This window comes from Octopus sinensis, linkage group LG1 (genome assembly GCF_006345805.1).
Source record: "Octopus sinensis linkage group LG1, ASM634580v1, whole genome shotgun sequence".
Classification (NCBI taxonomy): Eukaryota; Metazoa; Mollusca; class Cephalopoda; order Octopoda; family Octopodidae; genus Octopus; species Octopus sinensis.
In genome coordinates this window covers 80,999,451-81,009,704 of record NC_042997.1, presented here as the reverse complement: position 1 = coordinate 81,009,704, position 10,254 = coordinate 80,999,451, and the positions used below count along the sequence as shown (strand labels likewise).

Genomic DNA, 10,254 nt, shown 5'->3' with positions numbered 1-10,254 from the left:
ATCCCTTTCCCTTTATGTACCCCAAGATACTTAATCCAAGTCTGTGATAGATGTATCATGATCAAGTTGGGTCATGGTATTAGCTGTCAGTTTACCACATTTGAATGAAGCTTTTGCACGCTTGTCAAGGCCAAATTCTATATTGATGTTATCACTGAATTTTTTCACAGTTACTAGTAGCCTTTTCAGATCCTTGTTATCTTTTGCAAATAATTTCAGATCAACCATGTAGAGCAAGTGTGAGATAATTTTGTCAAACATTTTGAAACCATAATTTTATCTATTCAGCTCATGGGACAAGAAAATAAGCGAAAGACAGAAGAGGAGAAGGGAGAGTGAATTGCCCTGGAATATTCTATGATCTGTTTTGATGTGCTCTGACACATACAAGCCTTTCTTGTGGCTGAGAATCAATTTTGAGTTCCACAGTCCCATATTGTGCTGTAGAAAATCTCTTACGAAAGGAGAGATCTTGTATATGTTTAGTACCTTTAAGTTCCAGCTATGTGGGACATTGTCAAATGCCTCACAATAGTCAATCCATGCTGTGCTAAGATTTTGTTTTTTGAGATGAGCAGTTTTCTAGTATCCTGCAGTTTGTTAACAGTTGGTCTTTGCAGTCGTGTCAGTCTCTTTTGCACCTTCTTTGCACCTTTGTTTTCATCAAGAAATTGGTACATCCTTTCAGTGAGGATGGATGAAAGTGTTTTGTACCTAGTGGTGAAACAAGTGATCAGCACATCATTTTTTTAGATTCAGTGCCACTCATTTTAAGGAATAGATATGTTATCCCTAATGTTAACCAGCTTGGAGTCTTTTGGGTGTTTCTGATGATATTAGACAAGCACTCCATTAACTGACAGCATGATGATGAGAGACTATTAAACCAGAAGTTTGGGATTCTATGTCCAGGAGATTTCCACTTATGAGTTTTAGATAGAGCTTGAGTTAGTTCCTGAATTGTAATATTGTTCCATCACTGTTCTTCAATCTCAGCCATTCTTCCTCCTTCTCTTCCTACCCATTCAGCTTTCTTGTTGAATTCCTTCCTATAGCTCCATATGCTTTTCCAAAATATCACTGCTTCTTTCATACCAGGTAGGTCTTTTACTTCTATTGACTGTTTTCCTAACTCTCTGTAGAATTTCTTAGCATCAGATTCAAATATCTTATTTTGGCTGTAAAATTTGTTTTTCTTTTTATACTTACATAAACATTGGACCTTAACCTGCATTTTTTGCTTAACCATCTTTTTTTGCTCTCAGGTCTTCAGTCATGTTTATCAGAATGTATCTTCACTTTATCTTTCTAGCCCTTCTTGTCTTTACATTTTTTGTTTTAGAGAGTTCAATAATCAATAATTCCTGCTCTTTCCACCTTGGGTGTTAATGTGCTTTTTTGTGAGCTTTTTACTTTATCTTGACACCTGTTTTCTTAGTGGCAGCAATAGCTGTTGAATGTATAATGGTTTGATGAGTTTAAATCTGTCTCAGTGTCTAGGAGAAGCTGTTTCAGGGCATAATCATATATTTGGATCATACAATGATTTGATTTGGTGTTCTGAAACTTTGGTAGTTGATCTTTCTCATTCATTTCTAGATGTTTGGAGATGCCTAACTCTCTCAGGAGTATTTGTAAGGTCAGAAGATAGGGATAGCATAGGTTGTCCACAATTTAAATTAATTGGCTACACAGATCACAAATTTGTGATATGCTCAGTCGATTTAGCTAGGACCCGTAGACAGGAATCCGGTTACTGGAAGTCAAATACATCCTTACTGGCTTGCAAAGACTACAGGAACTGGATTAGTGAACTAGTTAAGCAGCAGTTAATGGGGGCTACCACCAACAACTAGTGATGGATTGCTCTGAAGAGAGTAATTAGAGTAGAATCGATAGTGTTTAGTAAAGATTTAGCAATAGAAAGAAATAGATTAGAGGGAGAACTAGTTAGCAAACTAGAAGAGGCTATTAGTAAAGGCATCGCAACGGACGTGTTAATGGCAAGAATGGCCCTGACTATGTCTTTGAGGCAAAAAACGAAGGTTGCATTGTCAGAGCTAAGGCCAAGCGCTAAAACACAAAGGAACTAAAACTGTCCAATGGACCCGATCGGTAGAGACATGAAAATAAGAGCTATGGGTTGATAGAACCATTAAAGCATCAGGTAAAACACATTACAATATTTGTCCCAACATCTCGTGAAGGTATGTGGCTTAGTGGTTAATGAATTCAGCTCATGATCATAAGTCTGTGGGTTTAATTCCTGGTGGTGCATTGTGTACTTGAGCAAGACACTTTATTTCTCTTTGCTCCAGTCCACTCAGCTGGCAAAAATAAGTTGTACCTATTTTAAAGGGCCAGCCTTGTCACTCACTCTGTGTCAGACCTAATCTCCCTGACAAGAATGTTAAGGGTATGCATGTCTATGGAGTGTTCAACCATCTGCACATTAATTTCAGAAACAGGCTGATCAGTTAATTGTATCAACTAAAATGCTAGTTGTCATAGCTGATGGAGAGCCTGTCCAGTTCTAATTCTTTATTTTTCCTGGGTCAATTAAATCACCTACCAACCAAGTTATAAGGTTGATATAATCGATTATTCTCCTCTCCTAAGTTCCAAACCTTGTGTTTTTGTTTGGAACAATTGCCATTGCTGTTATTGCTGTTGTTGGTTCAATATATTGTTATTTCATTCTTTCAATCTAGTACCAAGCACAGCTCTGTATCCCTTTTATAGTAGTGTTTTGTTATGTTTTTGTATTGTATTGTATTGCCTGCCGGTATCTATGTAATATGTATGAAGTATCTAATAGTACTGTTTTATGTATGCTGTGTATGGAAGCCCTAAAGTCTTATTCATATATTTGTCTACATCTCCTTTTAATCATTCCCAACCCAACTATTATTACAATGATTATTTCTATTTTCAGTAATCATATGCTGAATATCTATTTCTCAGTCTTATTATTTTTCCACAGCTTCCATTGTCTTATGTTTGAATTAATATATTGAGGAAGCAACATTTTCCTAGCTGCTTTTAACAATAATATCTGAGCAATTTGCCTTTATTTCTCTGGCTCTGTGCTTTCTTGTATCTCAGAGTATGGTTACTTTGTGATTTTGGTGAATGTTTGTACCATTTCTTTTCTGTGAATATTTCATAATGCTGGTATAGCTTTCAGTGTTTGAAATTTTCAACTCTGTCATGTCTGTTTATATATTCTCTTTGTTCACTAAGACTGGATAGCCAGAAGCAATGTGATTGATTGTTTCTGCCCAGCTGCCACATATTCTGAAGTTATTTATAGTAATCTATATTATTCTATGTTTTTGGTGTTTCTAGCAGAAAGTCTTGTGCCATAATAAAAATCTCTTTGATCTCAGCTTTGAGTCCTGAGCTTCTCAGTCAATTCTGAGCTTTTTTTTTTTTAATTCATTTCCATTTTATTTAGCTTTTTGAGGGTATTAGCTACAAAGAGCTTTACTTTACAATATTTTCATATTATTTTTAGTATTAAAATATTACTTTGTTATTTTTCTCCATTATTATCACAACTCACTGTTACTAAAGCATTAGTTTTATATTTAATGGTTAGCTATTTGTATCAGTTTTCTATTATTTTTTCTAAGGTATTTTCAAACTTCTACAGTCGAATTTTTTTTTTTAGTTTTTAAGTTGCAGAAGACCATTGTATGTCTCTGTTTTAAATGTAATCTTTCTACTAAGTTTTGGTCGTGTATTCCAAATGCTGTCCCTATATACCTTGTTTTTATATATCATCATACTTAGCATCCAGTTGAGAATATTTTAGCTATTACTAGAATAGCTAGAATATTAATAAGATTACGTTGTACTTTGCATTTAGCTCTGATTTAAGAATTAATCCAATGCACTTATAATACTCCTCCCTAACCTTCACCAATGTGTGCGTGTGTGTGTGTGTGTTGTTTTCCAGCCTTGTTTACTAATTCCTAAGTATTTGTAAATTTGTCTTTGGTCTAATTCTTTTCTCAGTTTCTTTATCTAACATGACATTACTGGTTTGTATTAATTCTCCTCTTTTCCAGGTGACCTTTCTCCAAACCGAATTGCATGTCAATTTCCTGGCTAAATCTGTGCAACATATATAACAGAATGTCCAATAGTTTGTCATCTGCAGTATATAATTCGAGATGATCCATTTGCAGGGGATGGGGAGTGGGATTGTCATCCTCGAGAACTTGTTTCAATAAACAATTTAGTTTAGCATACTAGCTAAAGGGATTAGTGCCCCCCACCCCACAAAAAAGAGTAGAGGAGAGCAAAAGCAATATTCCCCTTCTAATAGACTTTTTTTTACTCAGTAAAATTGTTTTACATTTATTCATATCATGTTTCATGCACAGAAACCCCACACATTATAGAAGCATTAAGTTCCTCAAGATCTTTGAATTTCATAATGCAGCCCTATTTTCTCATTGATTTCTATTTTATCTAAAATGGGAGTCAATGGGAAAATATGTTTTATCATAAGGATTTCCATGTTTCAGTAAGAATTTCAAGAACACAATCCTTCCATAACACAGGGATGCCTGTACTTGCTTGTTATTTACGCTATCTTATTTATGGGTACACTGACTTTATACATTTATTCTTAATACATTCTGACAGATTTGAATATTAATATGCTAATTGTAGTTGTGTTTGTCACAAGAGAGCAACTTCTCCTTTACAGTGACTATGTGTTCATAACTCACTCAATTCACTAGTACAAGGAATCCTAGAATATCAGAATTCCAACATGTTGCGGCTAATCTGCCAGGAGTACCTGGATTAATGAATCTAAACAAGAGCAATAATTTCAGTGAATTGACTGTTTGCTTATCTGTGCTGATATCAGGCAACTGAAAATAAATCAAACTTATTATTTATGGGTAATGCTTTTAGAATTCCAGAACAAGAACACAGTCAAAATCCTTTCGACAGCCAATTCATGCTGTGCTCAAGCTGTTCTTTTTTCCTCTTATGATTTTTCCTTTATCACTTCCTTTATCAGTAACTGCTCTTTACACTCAAATGTGCTTTCCCAGCATAATTCCTGCTATTTTTTTAAAAGAAGTATTTATTCTTTCTGGGTAATATTGCAGTTAAAATTTTGAATACTATAAGATTATGGAACTGTCATTTCAGGAGTTTGTCTTTCCATCAGTCTTACAGATTAATATTGCAACGCATTCAGGTATCACTTCTCATTCTTATAGAAGTTACTTGAATATTTTTGAAAGTTCTTTGTGGACACCTGTTGGATAATTTAGTCAGAGGTTCAGCATTTTCTCATTTCCGTGTGTTTTCCCACTGATTATATTCTGTTCTTTAGTACAACTCCCAACATCTGTTTTTCTTGCTGTTGGCACTACATCAGTTTCTGTTTTTGTTTTAGTTCTTAGTAAAATCATTTTGAGTTGAAGATTGATTATTTATTTTATCCAAAACATGCTATTGTTTTTTCATCAAAGCAGATGATTCATTGTGATTTAGTGAAGTTCTCTTGTTTTAGGTACTCTTTGAGATCAGATATTTCTTTTTCAATTTTTCCTTTCTGTAATATTTCTATATTTTTTTTTTTTCACTTGAAGCTTATGTTGCCAATCTCATTTAAGATTGAGAGAACTTTATATTCTGTCTTTCTTTTTATGTTTGTTCTCCACATTATTTGTTTAGGCTTAGATATTTATATACGAGATCTTTTGAGAAAGTATCCGCTTTTCTTTGTGACTATTCTTGCTGCTGCATAATTTAGTTGATTTATCCTGGTAATATTGATGTTTGCATATGTTTCCAGTGTCTCTTTGAAAGCCAGTTTGCAGTTACTATGATTATTGCCTCTGCTGTTATTGTTGTTTAACTCCAGGTCAACCCTGACAGAACAGATCTATGTAATTTCATTGGTATTAATGGATATAAGGCAAGAAAGTAATGATATCTGCTATCATTAAAGCCTTGACTATATCATCATCATTGTTGCTGTCATCATTGTCAGTGTTGTCATCATTGTCATCGTCATTGTCACCATCATCATCATCATTGTTATCATTATTTTGTTGTTGTTGTTAATATTCATGGTGTGCATGAATGTTTTACATTTGGAATCAATATCCTTGATACAGGTTGCAACCAGTTTCCCTAGATGTTGAGGACCTTTCTTACAATCTTTGCTCTTCCCAATTGAGCAGATTTCTGAATTAATGCAACTTTTGTTGTTACACCAATCTCAATAAGAGTACTGTTAAGTCTGTTGGTGATGGTGCCTAGGAGGAACCCATGACAACTGGGATTACTTTCTCAGAAATCCTCCACAGTTACATTTTCCTAACCAAAACCTGGTATTTTCCTATTTTTTCCTGTTCTTCGACAGCAGATATAGCCACATCTCTGATGATGCACTCTTTTTCCTCCTTGTCAAGAACCATGATATTTGGTCACCTTGCATGAAATTCATGATCAATCTGTGCATTAAAATCTCATAAGACCTTATACTGAACATTCTCTATTACACTTTCTGGTTTATGTTGGCACCATTTTCTTCCTACTTTAAAATCCTATTTGTTGTACTACAACTACTACTACTACTACTAAGCTACTGCATACTAATTTAGTTAGGAAGTATTTTATCATGAGGTTTGGTGACAAGTCTCCTCCAATCTCAAGAATCTTTATTGGGATTTTTGCAGAATATAGAATGATACTTTTCTCAGGTCAACAATGCAAGTTTGAATTTCAGTTCCTTTTAGTCTTTTAGGTAGCATTTTGAGTGTTGTATCAAGTGCACCTATTACTACAGAAATAATTAGTGTCTTGGTCTTCTACAGTCTCCTCAACTCTCCAGCTTGATCCTGGTATCTCTCATTTTTTTCCATTTATTTGATGTCAACTTTGCTATTATAGGAAATTGTAAAATCTATGATCTTACACTGTCTGTTTATTTTGTCCTCTATAAGTAAGTCTGGTCTTCTTGCCTCAGTAGCATGGTCAGTCTCACAAGATTTGATAATTCTTATTTTCTATCACACTAGTTTGTGTTGTTTTCTGTTGTTTTGAGGCCACATACTCAACTAACATCCCAGTGCACTCCTTTGTCTACACAGTCATGTCTGTGCTTATACTCTTTTTACGCCAGTTTACTGCACCCACTCAAAATGTGGTTGATGCTCTTATCTCCTTTCTTTCAGATTCTACATTTTCTGTTTGATTGAGTTTTATCAATCTTTGTCTTTATCAGATTTGTTGTATGATCTTGTTCTTGAATGGCTATAATTGATGTTTCTCACTTCAAGTTTCCATCTATCATCCAAAGCCAGCAGGTTTCACTTCCAACATTTTCAGTTTGTTGAATAAGTTGGCCATGCAGTTCCATTTACTTTCCACTTGTTTATTCAGTCGTTCTTCCTTTTCTTTTTAAATTCTCCTACTATTTCAGTCACATTTTAGGTATCTCTGTCAGCTGAAAGTATTCTTTCCTTATTCTGTATGACATAATTTTTCAGACCCAGTATCACAGTACCAATAGTGTCTTCCACAACCACTTTCCCTTGTTGGCAAACAGAGTCGATTGGCATTACTTTTACGATGGGCCTTTGTCCATTTCAGAAAGGGGGTGAAGTATCTTAGTACTGGCATAGCCCATGTATTTATGGTTTTAATGATATTCTCTCCATTTAATTTTGTTTTCAGCACCTTCCCAATTCTCCTCTTATACTCTTAGTGACTTTCTCATTTCTCCTTCCATTATTGCTTTGCAGCACTCCTAGACATTTGTATCCCTCATTATTCTACAGTGATCTAATGATGTGGTAATTTTTATGCTATCAGACTTTATCTTCTAGCCCCACTTCATAGTCAGTACTGCTCACTTATCTACCCCAACCTGCATTCCAATGTCTTTACTGAATACTCTCACTGTTTAGATTAGAGAATCCAGGTCTCGCTGTCATTTTTGAATACATCTTGAGATCATCCACATAAAGTAGGTGATTTATTTTTCCTCTTTACTTGTACCTCATTTAATATTCTGTAGTCTTAACTTAGCAGATCAGCAGTTCCTCTTGATTTCTTCCTACGTCCTTTTTTGCTCTTCTGGTAGTAGGTTCTCCTTTTCCAGAAAATGATATACTTTGTCTGTGCTGAGGCCAGTTAATAGTTTCCAGAGTAATGGTAAGCAAGCAATAGGTCTATAATTGCTGACTTCCTCTGTCTTTTCTTTGGTCTTCTGCATCAACACTGTCCTTCCCTTTGTTATCCATGTTGGTGTTCCATTTTCTATGCAGTCAATTAAAAAATAGTTGTATATAGCAATGTATATTTTGGAGGTCATCATTATCATCATCATTATTATTATGAAGAGCTTTTTTTTGGTAGTTGCCATTGAGTTTCTACAGCACTACCTAGTGCACTTCTATGAAATTCCTGAATGTGTGCAGAATTGTGTTCTCGTATTTGTAGGGATTAGGAGAGTGTAGACATCTCCCCACAAAACAGGTTGGTAAAACAACATGATTAGTTTTGGCAGGATGAATAAACTATGTATGATGTGGGCAGTGTTGATAGTAGGAGAGAAATTTAGTGTGTACAAAAATTATTGGTTGTATTGGAATTTCAAGAAGTACTATCTCTTGATACAAGCCCCAATTACAGAAAAGAACTTGACAAAATAATTTTGGAAATGGAGGAAAACAATTTTATAAATGACATTGAATCTAGAACATTGTGGTAAGAGCAAAGTATATCTACAGTTTGTGACCTGAAAAAATTACACAAAAGGTTTGAAGTTTTCCACCATTGCATCCAATTTGCAGCAGGCATGAATACTGTACAGCCAAAACTTCAGAGTGGTTGGATAGATTCTTATTTCCTGAAACTAAAATTCAAAAACAACCAAATTTTCATGTCAAGATATTTTTGATTTTGTTTCCATAATTAACAATTATGGAAGCACCAAAATAGTTTCAAAAACCATGAATGTTTCTTCACTTTACCCCAACATCAACCATAATGAGGTGGTAGAGGTATGCATGGACACCTTGGAAAAATAGTCAAATGAAAGTATTCCATTTAATTTCCTCTGCAGATTATTCAGTAATCTGCAGAAGAAATCTACAACACAACTTTACCATCAGACAAGCGAGATGTGCAAAAGCAGCCAATTTTGATAACAGATGAATCACTGACATCTTGAGTTTAAAGGTTCATTAGACTGGAGCTAATCCTGTTTTCTGTGGTATTTAACCCTTTTTTATACCAACCTGTCCAAAACCACCTTTGGTTCTATGGTACAAACTTCCTGTTTTAAACTTATCTCAGTTAAAACGTTCCATGAGAATTTTAATTTACAAAGCAAACACAAGTATAATAATGACAAAATCATTTTACTGAATTCTTCATTATTTTCAAATTTTTTTGGAACAATGGCAGTGTATTCCACCAGAAATACGGTAACAAAAGGGTTAAACAAGTGGGAGTACAAGACTCCACCCTGAACAGAAGACCAATCTTTCATGAGGTAATCCACCCACACTGCTGTTGCTGGCATTCATATTCAGCTAAGTGAGCTGAAGCAGCTGAAACGAAGTCTCTTACTCAAAGGCACAAGAAATCACCCAAAACTAAGTATTGAATCCATGACTTAAAGATTATGAGTCCAATATCCAAACCAGTACACCATGCATCTACACAATATAGCTGGTGAGCTACCCTAAATGTTTACTTCTTGCTTTTGTACTATAAAATTATATCTTTTTTAAATTCATTGTATTTTTATATATGGTTAACTATTTAGTTTGTGTTTATTTTACATCAAATTTTTCAATCCCAATTAGCTAAAAAAAATGTTAACCATTGCTTTGCTTTTGAGTGCACATGACAAAACAATACAAACAATAGCAATCAGGCAGAGACACGAGGTCATCTTAACTCAGCATAGTCTGTAACATTTTCATGTTTATTTCCTTTAATTATGTCCTTTTCAATCATTGTGTGTTTTATCATAGTTTTTTTATTATATTTATTTTCACAAAATATTTGTGCTTTAAAATTTTCCATTCGTCTATTTATATGTTGTACAATGTCTTGTTCCATCCCTTGTCTTTGTATAACTTATCTGTTCCTACACCACCACACATTTTCCTTGTAAGCCATTCAGTTAATGTCTCTTCATATTTTATATGTACTTCTGCGAGACTCTGTGGCTAATAAAGAAAACATTACTATCATTAT

The 10,254-nt window shown here is 34.4% G+C and overlaps 1 long non-coding RNA gene across 1 annotated transcript; it reads right to left on the bottom strand.

The window, feature by feature from the left end:
• Positions 1–3: 3 nt before the first annotated feature.
• On the bottom strand, positions 4–9,980 carry LOC118766285. Its single transcript, XR_005002201.1, has 3 exons — positions 9,970–9,980; positions 5,400–5,410; positions 4–355 (listed from the first exon to the last, which is right to left on the bottom strand). It is a non-coding gene; the product is annotated as an uncharacterized LOC118766285 (long non-coding RNA).
• Positions 9,981–10,254: the final 274 nt, after the last annotated feature.